The sequence below is a fragment of the Ornithodoros turicata genome, chromosome 2 (assembly GCF_037126465.1).
Source record: "Ornithodoros turicata isolate Travis chromosome 2, ASM3712646v1, whole genome shotgun sequence".
In the NCBI taxonomy this organism is placed as follows: domain Eukaryota; kingdom Metazoa; phylum Arthropoda; class Arachnida; order Ixodida; family Argasidae; genus Ornithodoros; species Ornithodoros turicata.
The window spans coordinates 81,504,467-81,524,489 of record NC_088202.1 but is presented as its reverse complement, the minus strand read 5'-3'; the positions used below and the strand labels follow the sequence as shown (position 1 = coordinate 81,524,489).

Sequence of the window (20,023 nt, the reverse complement as noted above, 5' to 3'; positions counted from 1 at the left end):
TTCCAAGCAACGTTTCCTGACAGTCCTTTGGCATTCCCTCCTGACCTCATGATGTGGAATCATGACGACCACCTATTAGGGGTGAGAAGTTCAACGAACAAGCGCACATGGGACACCGCTTCGTATTACGTATTCTTCATACTGTCTTTCTGAAGTACTATACCGATGAGACGTTGAAGGTGACACGCGATGTTGTGATTTAAACATAAATACCATAGGCGCGACCCAGACTGGCGTATATCCAACGGCTGCTGGATATATATTCCTAAACTAGATCATCCGGGCAGTACAGACTCAAACCGGTTATGCTGTTCGGTTACGTTACAAGGCGACGCTTTTTTGTCTCTATTTCTCATTTGCTTCCGGCTGCTTTTCCTGTATTTCCTGATGGGTAGGTTCATCGAGAGAAGAATTAATTCGAGTGAATAATATAAACAGTGGCTTTGGCCTTTATTGTTGGCATCGCCAAGCATGTATTTTTTCAGAGATCTATACAGTCTGTTCGAGCGTACTCAGTACGTAATATATAGACAGCGCGAAAACTTTTTTGTCGAGGCTGCTTCGTGCGGCTGCTTCGTGCGGCTGCTTCGTGCGGCAGCGTCGAACTGCAGTGTCCTACGAAGAATGGTAACACAAGACAAATTTTTTTTTTAATGATTATTTAAAAATATAAGAATGCCGTTGGAGAGGTCTTCAAGGCTTTGAGTGTACAATTTCCTTTGGTGACCCTTATGCAAACTAAATAAACTGTTGTAATTTTATTAGTGAAGTGATTCATTAAAGTTTCGTAATTAAATATTAAATTAATTACGTTTAATTAATTCAACCCGGCACCAATCCGTAACGCCAAAACGTTACATGAAATTTCTTAAGTGCCACGGGCCAAAAAAGATATTTATTTTAGCTTGTTTATTTATATGTTTATTTAGATAAGTCAAGCTCGCTCAAAGACTCACTTTGCAAAACCTGAATTCCTGCAGTGGACATTACGCGCCTCCACAAATTTTCGAAATGTGCTGCACAACTTCATTGTTTCGGATTCTCCAAGAGTAGGTGACGTCATCGAGAGTTGGCGTCTCTCTCAGCTGGCAACAGCGCGAGAGCGTCCGCACTTCACCAAGTACGTGTTGTAAGTCCGCCAGGAGCTGATGGTGAGGAGACGGAAATCAATCTTCCGGGAGCAATGTTGCCAGACGCGTTGGTAGATTGGGCACCACATGACGTCATATACACCTGAAAACTAGAAATTAATGTTTTGGTACTTCCGCTTCACATAGGGAAACAGTACTTCGGTAGTGTATGTGAGACACATGGATTGCAATGACAGAAATTCGGTAGCAATCTGAAGACAAAGGATTTAGTTCGTGGTGGCACCTCAAGTCTCAGCCACATCGAGTGATCGGAAGGACGTAACTTCTACGTAAAAGAAAACGTTCTCATGATTATATTTCACATCCCCATTTTTGTCTTTATCACATCACATCACATCATGATTCTACAATTTTCAGAATTCTACATTTGTAAATAGCTCTCTGTATAGAATGCAGTGTGTGCGTACGACAGGACACATGCTTGTACTACATTGTAAAAAGCATAGGCAACAGGACAGATATCGAACTTTTAAACATGACGCGTGACATGCAATTGTTAATCCAACTAAGAGCTCGATGGGTGCCTGTGCCAGGAATCGAACCTGCGTAATGTCAATTATGTTATAAAATGTAGTTCTATGATTCAGGTGCAGGTTCTCGCTTGTATTTCACTATTTTATATTTCGATAAGACAAAACAGTTCCTCCGAAAGAATACTTAGAAGGATAATAGAGGTGTCATGAACTGCGCCGTGGTATGCTGGAAACTCTCACAGCACCACGGAGAGCAACAGAATGCACCAGAGTTGGTGGCATATCGTGAACAAAGACAGTGGGAGAATGAAGAAAGCACGGATAAACGACCCAAAGGAAGGTTCCTCGTCCTGAGCGTTTCCAGCGTTTCGTTAAGCAAGTTTAACAGAGTGGGTAAACTTGTCGATATTTGCGGAGACTATTACTTGTGTCATTTTCAGTATGTTGAATCTCTTTTATCCTCAGAGATGTGGGGTTTCGTCGCCACCCGTCAACCGTGTTTTTCTACGTAAACGAAAATTCCTAATTGAATAACAACAAGTTGCTTTCGCAACAGTGGAGGTCCGACTTCCGTGTCAATTCCCCTACAGTACACACAACAGGCCGGCCTATCACTTAAACGGGGCCGACATCGATTGCAGCTCGCGTACACTAAATGACTATGGAACGCGACACAAGCGAGAAACAATGCTTCACCGCTTCGGGGTGTTATTTAACGAGCAGCATTCCGATTCTTCCGCCCCGCCAATCAATTGCTCGCCCGTCTTAGCCCATTGGTCCTCTGTATTCCCACGTCCTTCGCGCGTAGCCTGCCAGGTACGAGTCCAGGTCAACCTCTGTCCTTTATTCTAGACTGCGCCGCAAACGCGTGCGCAAATCGGCAATTCAAGAGCATTAAGAACGTTTGCCAAGTTCCTATTAGAGTCCTATTAGAGTGACTCTAGTTCCTATCGTCTTCTTTATTGTGGAGGTCGAGCACAAACTTATTTAAAGTCCGGTTGAAGGAAACCCAAGATTGAGTCACGTCCGGGTGACGGTATAGCGCCACCCAACGTAGGTGACACACAGGGTTTACTTAAGCGGAGTTTCCACTTTAAACAAATGGACAATGAGATTTTGGTGCGTTGCGCGCAGTATGACGAGAGCACTAACGGTCAAGTTCTACATAAAGAGAAGCACAAAGTACTGCCTTACATATGACGCACAAAAAGTAAAGTGCAAAGATTACTGGTAAAAGTCGAAAAGTTGAAGGTCCTATGTTCCGGTGAAAGTACATCGAAGCAAAAGCCCAATGCTGGAACCCTCAACATTTCCAATAGAGAGTGTTTTTCTGCTCAGCAGCGGTCTCATCATTGGCATTGCGTTTAAAGGGTCGGGGGATTACTTGTTAAAGAAATGTCATCCATTGTGAGCCAACTGTTGCCTGGGCGCAAATATCCAACCACTGACTCCCACAAGGGGTGAACAACCTTAGCCCTTGGAGATTCTTGTTCTGACGTAGTAGTCTTTAATTTCGGATTGCCGGTTTGTATCAAAGAGGATTAGAAAGAATTTAAAGTTGAGGGACGTGGAATTTAAAGGTATACCTCTCTCGTAGATTCTCGTTCGCTCTCTATATGCATATGTATACATATATTTTCGTTCTCGTCTGATTAGTGGAGAACTCGAGTGTAATAGATAGCAGTGTGCGAGACGAGGGAGGAAGTTCGAAACAATTCGAGGGATTTCTACTTGTGATCGATTCATGGCAAACGGACAGATGATATTGAACTTACAGGTATCGGAAGTGATTCGCTCTTGCGTCCATCTCGTGTGAACCTCAGTCCAGTTTCTAGCATGCATAATGAATGTGATCAAACTCACATAGGCATGGCATGTTAAAATGTTCAGGATCTGCCCTCGGGAATTGTCACGGGAGTTGTCATGCGTCTCCTGCAGAACCTATACCTCTGAGGTGCACAATATCCCCCTCAGGGTACCGTCCTCGCAGCCTGCTAGGTGTTTTCGGCGCGCGCCACTGTACACTCGCATGGCCTGGAACTGACAACAGTGCTTGCAGTTTACGCCACTCACAGAACCGACTTTGTGTACCACCACCACTCATATTACACCCCTAGCTATGGGGTAGCGTTCCACTCCTAGAGTGGAAAACCTCTCCACTTCATCATCACAATATATATGTTGTTGTTTGTGTACCAACGAGTTGGTGACGCTGACCCGGTTCGCAACGCGCGGAGCGCTGTTTTGATATTTCTTCAGAGACAGGCAGATCCAACGTTACAATGATGCATATATGCTGGAGGGTATTTGAACTAAACCAAAATCATATCCCGAATTAACTACCTACACTAACCTACACTTCACACGCATCTTCAATGAACAAGTAATGAAGCAGTTCGTCCTAAATTACGCTGTTGACCAGCACAGAGTTTTCATCCGAACAAATAGGATTGTATTCGCGACATCCATGCTGAGTCGCAATATAAGCTCGAGTAATGTGGCAATGTAAATGGATCCACACGGGTCTAGTCCGTGTTGTCGACATTTATTTGCCTCGTGCCCGTTCAAAAGCGAGAGCTTTTTTGCGGCGGTTCGGCAGTAGAGCAGTCTATATACATCCTTATCTGTTGACGTGATTATCGCTCTCGTCGAAATACTTCTTTGGCATACGCAGGCATTTCCTGTTTAAAATTCCCCGAAATGTTTCTGCAGAATGTATCATGCAGAAAGATGAACGCATCCTTTTTCTTTTTCTGGTTCGATGTTGACAGAAATAGAAACGTATTACGGAACGCGTATTATATGTGCACACCAGACGGGAATATAACGAATATTTCGCATTTATGAACTCCGGATAACGCTTAAGAAATTTACAATGTCACACTGTCAAACGTTTCTCCGTAAGCTAACAGAGGAGCTTAACAACAACAACTCTATTGTGAGATGATGAATGAGGAGTTTCATCGTAAGAGGCGATACTCTACCCCATTGCTTGTGGTGATGTGGGGAATGAAATAATGAGCCCCTTCGCAATAACGATCGAAGTCCTACGGAGTCCCCAGAGGAGCTTGATTTCTCGATGACTAGGCTTTGTTCTATGCCGAAACAACAACTTTGTGCATAATGTAAAACCCCGGGACTAGGGAACACGAAGGTACAGACTCAACACGAAGTAGACGACAACACACAAGTCGAAGTAGACGACAACACGAAGAAGGACGACTTCGTGCTGTGTCTGTCCCTTCGTGTTCCCTAGTCTCGGGGTTTTACATCATGCATCATCTTCACCGGCTCGCTTGCTTCTTAGCCATTTTTTTTTCATTAACAACTTTATTTTTATGGTTGAGCTTGTTGGGCTGTTTGAAAGCTACTTGTACAACAAGTAAAACAAAAAAAGAAAAAAGCTAATATACGATAGAAAGTCCAGTGCAACAGGATTCCCGATAAGTATTGTCAGGCACTGATGATAGGATTTTTTAAGGATCCACAGATGCTTATGCCTTTACACGTCAAGTACTTTGTGAGAACGTTGAAACCGTTTTGAAATCCTTGACAAATGTTCGTCGATTATGAAATCTGCAAACCCCAAATAGTAGTTTCTCCGCACTGTCAGAAGGCGAAGCCGTTGAGGATACCGGGTCTTAGCTGACCTGGCTCTCCTAAAACTCCTGACGTAGGACAACGTCTTCTTTTGCTGTATGTATCGGGTCTGCATGATGGAAAGTAATTGTTCTGAGGCTGGAACATAAAAATGTACAAACACAACGCACCGTTAATCGAGAGATGTGTGGTTCAAATCGCGCCGCTGTTCTGGCGTTTTCGATGACTGCCACATTTCAACTGTATCGGCTGCCATGACCGCCGAGGCGGCGTCACGCCTGTGGAAGTAATTTAAATTACAAAACTAATCAGCATACTGCAGTGAGTGATGTAGTGCCGTATAAATGACAGAGAAATGTTTCACGTAGTAATGTACACCTCACCGGGAGAAGGGGAGTTTGTATGTTGCACAATTCAAGGCCTCGCAATCACTGCGCGTTACACACGTACCGTGTGTCGGAGCAAGACAATCGAGGTGTGAATCGTTTTATCTTGACGAGTTATAGTCGTCGTGTGTACAACTTTTTGAAAAGTCGCGCCGCATTTTCTGACAATGCCGGTAACACTAGACGAAAATATACAAGTAAAATCAAAGACAACATGCCCTTCAAGAAAGAGCAGACTGTATAAGGAACGTAAGAATGATCTTTCCAGTGCTGCAGAACGTTCTAGAACGAGTCAGTCACATTCAATGATCACCGATATCATGTCCGTATTTCTACATCAAACCCCAACGGCTATGGCCCCGAGCAAAATCACTGCCATCATTTATTTTTCTTTCACGTTACGGAAATCTCAATCGCAAATGGAAAAGGGGACGTAGCCATGTTCACGGTTAACTAATTGTCTAACTAATTGTCTAGTCATGCCATATCAGATCTCGCATGGTGTCTGGCAGGAAAATTGTCTACATAGCTACAACGCATTGCGCGACCTATCGTGCTGCCTTTACGGGCCGCAGGGAATGCTATCTAACTATACTGCTGGACCATCCGCTCTCGAAGTCCTATTCAAAGGCTTCTTGTGTTTCTCTTCGTCTTATTGGCAGGTCTGTCCTTTATTAAAGAAAGCAACGGATTGATGCACACCGTCGGCCGAAGATTGTCTTTAAGCGGCGTCATCGATCAACTTTCAGCGACCTGGGAGTGGTGGATGTACCGTACGTGCAATGTATGGTACGTGGAGTGTTAGACAGCTCAGATTTAATACAAGAGCAGGGCGGACATGAAATATGCCGGTCTCTCCGGCCTGCAATATGCGCAAAGCGATGCAATCAAAAGATGATGTATGGGCGACGTATTTATCATGCATTGCCTGCCACGATGCCCCGATTGCCAGTGATAGGGAATAGCTGAAACAGGTGAGGTCAGTGTAATCTTTTTACTTTTAATCTTAACACAGGTTTCCTATATTCTGAAGTGGATTTGCGCGTGTCTTTTTTTTTTAGAGAGAGTTTCAACGTGCATCAAACAAAAAGTATGCAAGCGACATTTTGTCACGATAAGCGCGAAGTTCATTCTGCCGTCGACGAAACGTGTACCAAACTGTTCACGCACCTCGAACTTTAGATATAGTCCCTCTGCCAAGAGAGAATCCTCAGTGTAACCAATATACAGGGTGCGTTTTTATTCTCAACATTGAAATAAAAAAGCTGTGAGATGATCATCGGTGCAATTTTTGCAGTTGAGGTATACGCCTATAGGCGGACATGCTCTTCAACAGTCAAGAAGTGATTCACGAAAAAGCCAAGCGGCAGGGGCACTCATTGGCTTCTCCGTGAATTACTTGCTGAATAGGGTTAACTTGTTGACGTTCTCCCTTAGTCTCTTCGAGGCTCTCTCTGTTGTGTTTGTCCCTAGATGGAGCTCGCCTCGGCTCATTTCCCTATATATACATCTGCAAGAGATCATATAACTACCACGTGACCGATTACCTAAAACTGACTGACTTTAAGCAGGGCTTTCGTGCAAAGGTGAGATTGCAGAATGGGAAACAAGCCTCCTTGAAAGCCATTTTATTTCTTGTTATCCTGAAACGAGCGCGTACGTTGACATATATATTCCATCGTCGACTTTGCTATGCGAACTGAGCCGAGACCGAAACGGCGCGCATCAGGAGCGCATCACCTTCGCCGCCGGAGGCTTATCTGAGACTGAAAGCGATTGATCTGTCCAGCATATCAGCACCTACTCCAATCATCTCCATCGCTCCAGAGCATGTCGCCATCTGACGTCCTGCCTGCGTTCCTTATTCACCCGGTTTCAGTTTGAAATGAAACCAGACAATGACCAGACTTTTTCTGCCCTTTTTTTTTACCACGTGCATGTTTGGCGGCGCCTGCGTACGTGATCACTTTTTTTTTTCGCTCGCGAACCTCAACGAGTTTATGTTGCGGCCACAGCGATGGTGTGCCTTCGAGCGCAACTACGGATGACCACGTCAGTCGACTAAAACTGGGCCACGCAAGCTTGAACCAGGCCCTGCAGGTGTTATCAGCACGAAATTAGAAAGGAACACATGACGTTTTCTTTTTTTTGAAGCCTGAGACCACCCGGTGTCAAGAAAATCCGTCTCGCATTCTCACTTTCTCTGTGCTTCATTTATCTCTTTGCATTTTTGTCAAGTTAGAGCCGCAACCATGAAGACAATACAATGCGTAAAAAGGGGACGATTTCACTCCTCCTGAATGCAGAGAGAGTCGCGTCTGAAGAGCTACGTATTTCGCTTTAACTCGTTCTACTTCTTCCCTCTGTCTTTTTTTTTTTTTTGTCTTTCTTTCTTTTCTATGATGCCTCATTTGGGAAAGCTGCTTCCTTATTTGTCTTGGTACGTCAAGTGAAGCTCTTCGGTTATGAATTGTGTACGCACGGTCCGGCTCCACAATAAGAACCCCGCTCCTGTTCTTAGTTTTGTGGGTATTTTATGGCTATTTGTTTTCTGCGCGGCTCTCCGTGATGTTTCCTAACGTCGACGCGACCCGCGGGTCGATTTGATTTTGAGGCCCCTCTGCTAGAGGCTCCAGGACAAGTAGTTTTGTGTGCGGGGTTTGTAAACCGCGGGAAGGAAAAGGAAAAGAAACAATAAAGCGCCACTTCCTCGGACGTGAAAATGCGGCGGTGTTCATGAAAAAGGGGCAAACGACATTAAATCTCGAATTTCACATCATTTGCAACACACCAAGCGCCAAAGAGCCGAGGAGGCTTACGAGAGTGACCTGTTGGTTGTAGTGTATTCACCTTTTCACTGTTTACACACAGAAAGGTCAACCGGAAGTTGTCTAGGGTTCCCAGCATCAGCGGCCGCATGTGGCGCCACGCCCTGTCACTCATTTGAGTTAAACCATTTCACTATTTGTAAACAGTGAAAGTGTTTAACTGGAATGAGTGGCACGGCGTAGCGCCACATGTAGCCGCTGACTCTGGGAACTCTAGACAATTTCCGGTTGTGCCTTCTGTTTGTAAATAGTGAAAGGGTGTTCTGTAAAACAGTGAAAGGGTTAACTCCAAAAGCCTGAGTCTGGGCACACAGAGGGACGACACACGACGTCGTGTGTTCGTGGCTCCCTCTGTGTGCCCAGACTCAGGCTTTTACATAATGGAGTTCTTCCGCCAGCTTGCCTGCGTTTACGCCATATCTTGTCGGCCGAAAGGGTTAACTGTTTGCTGAGGTCGGCCGCACTGCAAGCACGCAACGTCACGTCTAGTGCCTAGTAACAGGTAGATATCAGTTGCAGACGAAAGCCGACCGTTGTCACTGGAGCGAGATTTATCTTGTGCTTGCAGTGACGGATGATCAGCGACGACAGCAAAAACAACTTCCGAAGACACAAGTCGTGGGCGGAAAGAAAGGAGGCGATTGGGAAGAGAGTGACATTCTCGCGACACAAGGTTGTGTCAATTCCAAATAAAGACATAACAGACACACCCTGTTATGTCTTTCTCCAATCATATTTCTCCAATAACGAGACCGATTGTCCCAGAGAGCCACTCCTTTCTTCGGAGTTATGCTACGTTCACACTACAGGAGTGAACGCGCAAAAGTGGTATGAAACGGTAATGGTGGGTAACTTTCCATGTTCACTCAGCAACCGTCGTGTGCAGTTACCAGCGGCAGTGTTTCAATTTCGCGGAATGACAATGATACGTATTTCGCAACTATTCTCGTGACTTCTTTGTGACTTATCACGACGACTGCGTGTTATACGCACCCACCTTGAGCATAGATGGTTTTATTCAGCGGAACGTGGTGGCGAATGTCTCGGTGTTCGATCCACGGTGCGAACGAAAGGGCCACGAAAGCAGCTCCAGCCGTGAACGAATCCACGCCGCTCGCGGCTTTCGATGTCGTAGTGTAAACTTCGCATCACACTTCTTTCACTTTCGTTCCATCGAAGTTACACTGTACCTCTCAAAACAACACTATGGTTGGAACGCCTGAGGACGACGCTGTGTTCCCATGTTCCTCTGCGACGGGAGGCGGTTGTTGCTGTAACGTAGAGACTGTGAGTCTGACTTTTCTAGTTTGCTTGTCCAAGTTCGAGAATACTGCTACATCGAGTTTAGATTGGATGCGCTTCTGGATAAGAAGCTCTCTGAACGTGAGAACCCTGTTGCTAAGTGAGATTTTGCCACGTAGATGCCAACGAATGTCTTTACATGTTGAGGAACATTGATGTCAGTGACTAAAGTTGTCTGAAGGAAGCATTACAAGAACCCGTTCAACCGTCTTACCTGTTCATTTGCTCCGGTGAGAAAATTTTAAGTGTGGGGTATCAATCTGAGGTCAGTGGGTCAAAATTTCAAGGTATCAACCTCTGAAGAGTAACATCTGTTGTGACATGCGAGAAAAAAGCTACTTGCGGAAAGCTACTAAAATAATCTACATCTGAGATTACAAAACGGGAGCGGGACGGAAGGTTGTCGACTGGACCGATAGTGTCTAATCTCAACTCCATGCAGTTGCAGCTTGTAGAGGTGCTTTGTGGTGTAACACCTGTCGTGGCCGTCGACACATGTGGTGACGAGTGATGTCAACAATTCACCTCCAGAGTGAGGGGGGGCGTCCTGGATCTCTTGATTTTGATGTATACCTTTTACCGAAGGGAGCTTGTCATGTAGCTTGAGGCGTAGCGAGAGCTTCTGATGTTGCCGCTTGTCAAGATGCGGGTCACGTTTCAGGTAACATAATACCTGGCGAGATGCAATATATGGAGAGGTTCGCCAACGCGAGGCCGACATTAGGCCGACTACTCAAGCACGTTTGGGGTGGTCGAATTTGCTCTCAGATTGCTGGAAGCATGTGTGTTCCACGAGAGACCTGAGAAAGGAAGTCGTACTAGACGCGGTGAAGTGTAGCATCATCGTGTAGAGCTCGCTGCAGTTCTGGCATAGTGACGCGGGACAGCCCCTACTGAACATGACGTATGTATACTAACTCGTCCTCATCATTGTCCTCTGTTGTATCTTCCGCACTGTAAGGTACGTCAAGGCGGGATAGGACGTCAGCTACGAAGTTCTGCTCTCCTTTCTTGAATTCTACGCCGTATAGTTGTGCCGGAGGAGACCCGCGTCCCATTTTGATCGGATCGTAAGTAGCATACTCTACCAGGTCAGTACGCTACGGAATGCCGGTGCACTTCGAGCACGCTATCGTGTGCACTCTTTTGACGAGGTACCATCGGCGTTCTTGCTTGAACGAACGGAAATGTAAATAGGGCAGTGGCGTTTTGTTGAAAGCTAGTTTTACGCACAGCATTTGTCTCGACGCGTGCAGAGAATCTTCACAACTTCTATTGGCGTTCATTTTAACAATATGCTACACTGTGGCACCATGGGTTTGCATGACCTTAGTGTATCACATTGAAACGCCGCTGAAGAAGTATGCTGCGCAGTGGCGTAGCCAGAGGGGGGCTTCGGTGATTTACTGTTAGAAAAATTTCTGTAATTTTACTGTACAAGTGACTGCTATCTCTGTTGCCGTAACCTATATGCTGCACAAAATCCGTTTGGTGTGCACGTTGCACAGTTACGGACTGGGCTTTCGCAGATTAATATCCCTTTAATCTAAGGGGCTCACTTTAGGCTTGCGGGAGCTGTGCAGTGTGCACTCCAAAAGAATTTTTTGAAATAACTACTTTACAGCACATAACACAGTTAGTAGTCACCTTTGTGCAAAATTGCTGATTTTCCTTTTTCTGTTCAAACCAGGGCCTCCGATTCAAACGCCCTCCGAAATCGTACCTTTGGGAGTGCGTTTGGGAGAGGGAAAACGAGGGTGAACTCCTCTCCCCCATGTACTGATTGCATAAAACCCCTACCGAAATACTTTTCTGGCTACGCTGCTGATGCTGCGGTATTTGGAGAAGATCAGGGAAGTGCACACAGACCGTGGCTCATTCTCAATTCAAGCCGGACTGCCACCCGAAGTTTTATAAAGCGCGTCCCATTATTTTTGCATTTTGCACTCAAATGGAACAAGATCGGCAGCAACAGGTCGCGAATGCCCATAGGAGCTTCATCGTGGGCGGCACCGAATGTCGTTGTTCGTGAACCCAGCGGTCATGCGTACACTCATCTTTATGTTCCAGACCACTCAACAGTCGATTGGTACACGTGACGCAGTTCCTTTTTCCCTTTCCGGAAGAGCTATTCGCCACGTTAAACGTAGGACCCTCTTATGGAGCTCGACGACGATTTGAAGAACGTAGAATCCTCATCAATACTCACAAAGCACTCCTCCGTCGAATGTCTTTCGCAATTGCTCCGGTGCCTGTAATTTTCCAAAGAGTGATGGAACAATATCGTTGGGTCGCGTTATGTAACCTGCCACTTGAATAATGTTGTCAGCGATACTGCGTTTGGGGAGCATTATTCGAACTATGAGAACCTTTTGCAACGCCTTAATGGATTCATATTGAAGGATGAAAGAAGTGTACGTTTTGAAACTGGAAATGCAGTATATTTAGCACAAACATTGCCGGGATAATGTGTCTCGAAGAAGAGCACGTGTATGCATGCTATGCTGAATATATCCGAATAAAATAACGAGTAGGAATTGCGAGCACTGATATGAGTCTGATTCAGTATTATCGGCATCTTCCCAGGGTTGCAGATAGGTGTGTACTCTTTTATCGAGCTACTTCGAAAGGGTACACCATGGCAACCGTGGCCAGAATATGGCGGTGAGACAAGAAGCAGTCGAACATGAGAAATTGATGTTCTGAGCCTGGAACACACAGAAGGACAAATCCACCTTTCATCAAGAAGCAGTCGTTTTTCTTGGGACTGACGGAAAAGATGGTTAGAATTGCTTCCGGGTGGGATTTGCACGAGAAGCGTTTGCCATTATTTATTTTATGACATCAAGAAGTTTTATGTATGTGCACTTCCTCGAAAATGCATTACAGCTGTGCATAAGTCGCCATTTTCCCATGTATTTCTTCCTATTCGGCGCGTCAAAAACCGGCGGCAGGCCGAACAAGCGAACAAGCGAAGCCCAATGACTGCGTCGTCGAGGGGCCATGCCTTGTATACGATGGAAATTGATATGAAAGGACAGCCAGCAGTCACTGAAAAGGTGAGGTTATGTTAGGAAGTATACGTCTCCTGAACCACTTCAGCCACATCGTCAGCTATATGCTAATCCATTGTTATCAGTGGAAAAAATAACGCACCCAAAACTGCATCGAAGTACATCCTGGTTACATTGTGCTGCGAATAGCTGGCTCGTAGTTTGCCACGAATCCAATCTACGTCTAATCAGCTGCTATAGCGAGAACGGTCGTTAGCCGGAGAATAAAAAGAATGCCACACAGCTCGACGTCATCTCAAATCGTTTGATCCACTCGTTATAGAAACTTTGATTTGTTGTGAACACTGGAAAGCTCCGTACACTCTAAACCAAGTAACGCATATGTAACGGTTAAGTACCGCTTGGCCAAGAGGTACATTCCTTAAAAAATGTACCTCTTACATTTAAGAGGTACCTTTATTCGAAAATTGCATCCATTTCAGGGGTGATGCTTGTCCATCGCGAGCGTGCATTGTCATGATCCACAAACGGACATCCCCCGTGCTTCCTCAGTGACCGTGCAATCATAAAACGGCCGGTTTGTATACGGTGCTACCAGAATGACGTAACGAAAGATTATTGTTTATTTAATACTCGTAGAACAGGAGAAAAGAAATATCAATCCCAATACTCTCGCTGCTTTGAGAAGGTTACCTTGCTACCCCACTGACGACCGCATTGGCAGAATCTGTTTCGCCCATGCATCGCAAAAGGTATAACAGAAAGGTACGGTTTGATCTGTACAGGATTTGTAATGACGATAAAAACACAGAATACAGAGTTTCGGTAGCTTGACTCACGGGACGGCGTATCATGCACTAAAATTTTATGTCAGTACAGACTCTCCAATCAAATTACAGCTAATAATTCGGAAAAAAAAAAGAAAAAAAAACCTCCGGCTCCTTAACATTTTCTATGGCCCATACCTGTTTCTGCTCCTTCCAGTAGATGCCGCCACAGTCGGAAGCGGCGTTGTGGATGGCATAAAATGCACCGGAATGTGTGGAGCTTGATAAACAAAACTGCTGTATAAAGCGATTTTGTACGTAGAAAAAAATACGATTGCAATACGTAGTGTAAAACCACGAAGGCGAAATATGGGAATGAAGGCAACCAGCAAACACTCAAGCAGACGATTCTGTCTTCATAGCGACGTTCTGCAAATCTCTTCTAGTTATTCGACGTGCGTGCACTTGTTTTCATCTTATCGTTCACTGTTTTCTCCTTGTTTACTGTGTGTCGTCTAAACTGTGCGCACCACGTCTCCAATTTATTCATTACGTACAATGCGCGAACCAACTGTACACGAACGCACAAACGTAGTTCTCTGGTATACGGAGCTAAGAAGTCTTGCACGTGTGCAAAGAAAATTCAGAGCGTCTCACAACGACCCTGCGCCATCGCAACAAATGGACAAAGCGCTTCACTCAGGAAGGTTCGATGAAGAACAAGAAGCACGATTACCCGAACACAAAACGGGCAGACGAACTCGCCAACGCCGCATTGGACACGTTTGAAGACCATCCTTGCTTGTCCACAACAAGGGCCGTGTGACTGTTCGGCGTAGGAGAAACTACTGTGCAATAGATTCCCAAATATCGTTCTTTCTTTCCGTATAGTCACCAAATGCTTCACGAACCGCGGTCAGCAGATTGGGGTGCAGTTGCTCCCCAGGGCAGGGGCTCCACTAACATGGAGTGGCCTCCCCGATCTCTACATCTTACCCCATGTGAATACTTCCTTTGGGGTTACGTCAAAGATCAGGTGTATTGCAGCACCGTCAATACGGCCGGAGATCTCAAGCACAGGATTGAGTAAGGTTTCGCTCCATTGATGATGGCATGCGAGAGCCATTATTTTCATTCGCAGGAATCAGGAAAACTGTAGTAAGCTTGTCCAATTTGCTGATTTCAATCGATTCCACAACAGTTACTGGAGGGAATAACATCATTTTGACCCAAATATCGCCGGCTGGCAGGCGAGAGAAGCGCTTTTGTTGCATCTCCCATAGACTCCCATGTATTGAAAATTTAACAAAATGTAATTCGCCAAAAATCAGTGGATCGCATCAGGCCTTCAAAAATATATCATTCCCTAGGTAAACCCGAGGGGAACCCGAGGGGAACACGACTGTATCTGTTTCGTGTAGAAATTTAGCGAGGTTTACGAGAACCCTGCGAGCAAAAATTCCTCATAGACTTCTTAAGAGTGAGTCCGCCTTAAGCTCTCGATAAACCTGAATTATTTGTTTTATCGTCATTACAAACCTAGAAATTTATCTTTGGCAACCCTGTATATGAAAGCGTCATCGTTGGGGTACCGGTATTGCCGGTGAGATTGTGGCCTCCAGGGAGCAACGAGAAACATATTCGGCTGGATACGGACTTATGCGTCTACGTATATATAGGCACCACCAGCACACTGCTCACTCCCGGGTGATATCAGTGAAGGAAATGAGGTGGTGGCGGCAAGTTTTAACCGTTTTCTCTCGGAACCAGCAGGGAACCTGCAGCAACTTGTCATGCGCGTACATAGGGCATACATATGTGCGAAGAAGACTTTGTGTGCGCTGGCAGGCTGTCTCGAGGGCATATGTTCTGAAGTGTTTTGGAGACGCCCAGTGACCATGCGTCATTTTTTTTTTCAACGTCTATTTATCTACCTAGAATACTTTCTGGAACAAAACTTTTTGAAAAGAGGAAATGCACGCAGCGCTGGAGGATTACGGATGATATATCTTACCATGAAAATTAAAAAATCAAATTAGTAATTCCTGCGTGAAAGGATAAATCGGGGTAGTTGGTGCATGATACGTCCTTGATTGTTCTCTTGTCCTGTCTCTATTAGGCAGCTTACTCAGTAGGATTACTACAGGCGAATTCGTGCTTTGTTTGATGGACAGAAATGCGGACCTGAGTTACCGGGGGACTGATGATGAAAGAGATTTGCAGGCGGTGCAGCACCGTCAATGTCTGCACTCATTTCACCAGTTCTTGACGTCCGCTGGTCTGCTTCAGCTCCTCTACCCTCAGTGACGTTTGCATGAGTGCGGAAATGTGATCTATGGGACTTCATCGTACTATATCACGTAAGACGGGCTGAATGACATGCTTATCCGAATAGTTACGGCGTCTCTACACGAGAAGTATCTCACTTGCTACGTGTTCTTTCATGTGTGCGTGTCTCATCTCCTCCATTGCTAATTTAACCCACATGCACTGATGTGGGGTATCGCAATCCCTGCTGTGAAATACCTCATCCCATCGTCATGCACGTAGCTGTTATTGTTGGGACATGAAAACATTCGCGGCATGAAGGGAGAGAAAGGAATATCGCAGAGCTGTAGGAAATTGTACGGACTGGCTATTTCACACATGTTCCGTAAATTGGTTTCTGTTGTCCTTGCTACAAACAATGTCCCCCTTTTTTCACAAGATGCGACTGTTCTTGTGGCCATTTGATAATATATACCACGTGTGTTAAAGCAGACAAATAAGCGAGAGGTTGCAGATCAGCAGGTGGCCTCGGCGACCTGACGGTACTTTTCCAGCTATATTCCTTCAAGTCATTATTTATTTGTGCCGTGCGAATATTTGAATTTTTCGAATAACGAAGCGAATATCTATATGTGCGATTCGAATTCCGAACCGAATACGAATTTCGGTATTCGAATTGCGAATCGAATCGAATGCCTCTCCCATACCGAATATATTCGAATAGTTGCCAGGAAAAAAGCGACGCAAGAACAAACAATTAATCTAGAGTGAAAGCGCCAGAGACACTGTTTAAGTAGTTTAAGTGCCACTGGTGTACTCGTCCTATCCCTTTCCTTAAGCGAAGACTAGGTGGCGCAGCACTCTGTTTCGTCTTCGAATGCACCACCTTCGGAATGCGTACTGACAGAGATTTGGCGCTTGCATACCGTTGCAAATTAAAATATATCTCTTGTCTGATAACGTTTCGTGTACGTTTACACTCTATTTCCACTCCGGCTATGCGTGCAAACCGATGGATGTTGCAACCATTCGCTTCGTATTCGCTTCAGTTCTACAGTTATTCGCTTCGTATTCGAATATCCAAATCAGCTATTCGCTATTCGCTTCGGGCATATAACTATTCTCTTCGTATTCGCTTCGGTTTTCAAACTACTATTCGCACGTACCTATTATTTATCCGAAAGGGCACGCAATGTTTCACTTACGACTAGCGTGAAAGACTTGCCCTTCGTTCACCTCGAAAAGTTACGTCCTTCGACATCACAATGACGGGGGTGGCAAAATCCGTGCTTCCCATGGTCATAAATGGACACAACCTACCATTAAGATCAATTGATACTTCTCATATGGCCTGCAGTCGCCTCACTAAAATATCATTACCTTCCAAGAAAACTCGTAACGCCTGGCAGTTGCCCGTTTTCATACGGCTCTATAGTATCCGCTTTCTCGTCAAAGCCCCAAGGCACGGGAGGGGCCGGACTGTTGGCCGAGGACACCATCTCACTCGCTCGGGGTTAAGAGATATGGTAGGATCAATTGGGGATTTGCTGACCGGGTAAACAGAGAACCTTCCTGGGGCAACACCCTTCGATGGCGCCTATAATATTACGACGCGAAGCAACGATGATGGCTTGTCGTCCGTTTTTTTCCTCCATGCACGGGTTGCTAATCTTGTTTGTACACCCACCAAAGTATAGCGTTCACCTGGGGCGAAAGTAAACAGTCTAACTGCCCGCGAAGTGCGGTTGGGGTGATAAGCGCTGAAATATTGCGCACTTTGCACGCGATATTTAGGCGTTATACCATCGCTCTTTTGGCTGAGCCGGGGCAAGTTTCCCCCGTTCCGATACAACGGTGGCGCAACGTAACTGACACGGGATGAAGGACTGTAGAGATTGATGGTTCGATTGGGGGGTTGGCGAGAGTAAGAACAGCTGTTGTTTGGTTGGAAAGCGGCCGCTTCGGGAGTTTAATGTGCGACCCGTACAAAGTGTTATTTTGAAGTTGTTACGCACTGCCGTGTGGACGGAGTGTTGGTCTTCAGACGGGAGCCTTCAGCATTCGGCAAGGCCGAGCGGTACGCGAAACATTTCGTACGGGTCCCGACAAAAGTTTACCAAACACCGGAGTGGCGTATATCTTCATCGGAGCGACACCCCTGCAGCAAACGGGAGCAGACACACTTACAGACAGGTGAGTGGGTATTACATGCACTTCTGAGTCAGTGTGTCCACTCCCGTTCGCTGCTGAGGTGTCGCTCCGATCAACAAATACGTGGCTCTGGTGTTCCCTAAACTTTTGGTAGAATCTGTACATATCAAAGAGGAAGGAAAACTAAGGAGGAAGCACCGCCGTTTACTTCCGAATCACGAAAGTGTAGTGGAAGTGACGACGTATAATGCACGTCATGTAGATCAGGTGACCGGAGCTGACCAATCTGCGGTGAGGCGTCGCCACAACTGGGACAAACAATTCAGCTGCCAGCGTAGAGCGCGTAGACCGGCATAGATAGAGATACTAGCGACGGACAAGTGAGGCGATACATTTCGTAGCAGTGTCGCTGCGCGCTGTGAACTTCTAGGAGAAACAATTACGCTTCAATTAAGCTACACGATCGGCCCGGTTTCACCAATGTAGATTAACATTTGAACCGAACCGAGATCAATGGTCCTGTTACTTGAATTGAACGCTTAGCTCTACTTCACCAGAGGGAGTTATTGCCACTGAAACATTCATTACGTCACCAACCATCGTTTGTAAAAAAGAATTGAGTGTTAAGTTCAACTTTTAGCTGCCCCTGATCTCGATTCAGGAACCAGCGTTGGTGAAACCGAGCCACGCTGTTGGTGTTATCGAGCCAACCGAGCTGCGCCGAGCTGGGAGAGGAGAATTGCTTGTCCCAGTTGTTTCTCCTCACCCAAACTTCCGGAATCGCCGGGAATGACGTCACACCCACTCCTTATTTTCTTTCCTCCTTGGTACATGTGTACAAGGGGGCGCTGCACCTTCACAGGCACCAATGAGCGGTAGCATGGTGCCTTACATGCATGGAGCTGTTTGAATTCACTCAGTACACACGGACCGATGCCTTCGATACAACACATAGATCCAGCTATAATTATTTCATAATTAATATTTAATTAATGTTATTATTATTATTATGTAGTGAAATATTAATTACTAACAGTTATTTTAGGCGAGTGCATAGAGGGGACCTGTGTGTGATAGTCTACTTGGCAGAGTTTCAGGTTAATTCTGTTAGCTACGGGGGGGGGGGTATGTTTATTCAGAAAAAAAAAAGGACTGTTAGTTACGGATCTTTCCCTCTACCACTGCGAATGACACTTGACACACAGCAATCACATGCTCTAGACCTGTTCCCTGTTTCACTTAAAGGGGAGGAAGCATATTCATGTTAACGTATCCTTTATTGCTAAACTGAAAATAAGAAAATGCTCTAAGTAAAGAAAAAAAAAACAGCAACGGACTGTTCGCAATCACTGGTTGCGCGAAAATATAGACAGCGCCATTATACAACGAGATCGAATAGGGTACCGGATATAAAATGAGAACGCGTGTACAATTTGCCGTTTAAGATGTCCCCCTTACACATTACATGTCGTCCCAGCTGTAAATATGCATGGGTATCCCTGTTGGGCGTATTACATGACGAGAGCAGCAAATAAATTATGAATGATGATGTCATGGAGTGCTTCCCCGCTTAAGCTTCGGAATCACCCCAGTGCATGCGCAGTAATATGATTTGATTTATACGTTACACGCAAGCGCCCTGTGGCGGAGGCTCCTTTGTACAATTCGTGGGCCTTGTGGCCAGCGAATAACCGTTGCCAGACATTGTTTCTTCCTATCCTCTTGTGAGGTACATTGTCCGAAGAAAAGCCGGAAGGATAATTCCATGTGAAGCACATTGCAGACAGAACAGTGTTCCCAGCTACACCATAACGTTCATTATGCCATTCGTAACCTGCTCACTGTTGACGACTGCCGCGTTTGGTGTGGGCGTGCTCCATTCTACGCACATTCGTCCTGCACAATTGCGAGAGGAACGGCCATTTCCCATTCTGGACAGAGACTCTGACCGTGCAATGGCGCAGATGGCACCACCTATAATCTCGGAAAGGGCGACTGGAATTACAATCGCAAAACGAAAGGCTCGGTGGCAGTCATGAACGCTCGCTCATCTGAAGGAACACGCCCTAGGGTGGTGGAGGCA

The 20,023-nt window shown here is 45.7% G+C and overlaps 1 protein-coding gene and 1 long non-coding RNA gene across 7 annotated transcripts in view; both read left to right on the top strand.

Moving 5' to 3' along the window:
* Window positions 1–20,023, top strand: part of LOC135385619 (kin of IRRE-like protein 1) — a 569,797-nt gene that overhangs the window by 341,429 nt on the left and 208,345 nt on the right. The gene's annotated exons all lie outside the window — the stretch shown is intronic.
* On the top strand, window positions 10,484–12,646 carry LOC135383768 (uncharacterized). Of its 2 annotated transcripts, none has more exons than XR_010420056.1 (2): window positions 10,484–10,810; window positions 12,327–12,646. It is a non-coding gene; the product is annotated as an uncharacterized LOC135383768 (long non-coding RNA). The 2 variants fall into 2 exon arrangements; XR_010420055.1 differs by having other exon boundaries at window positions 11,431–12,646.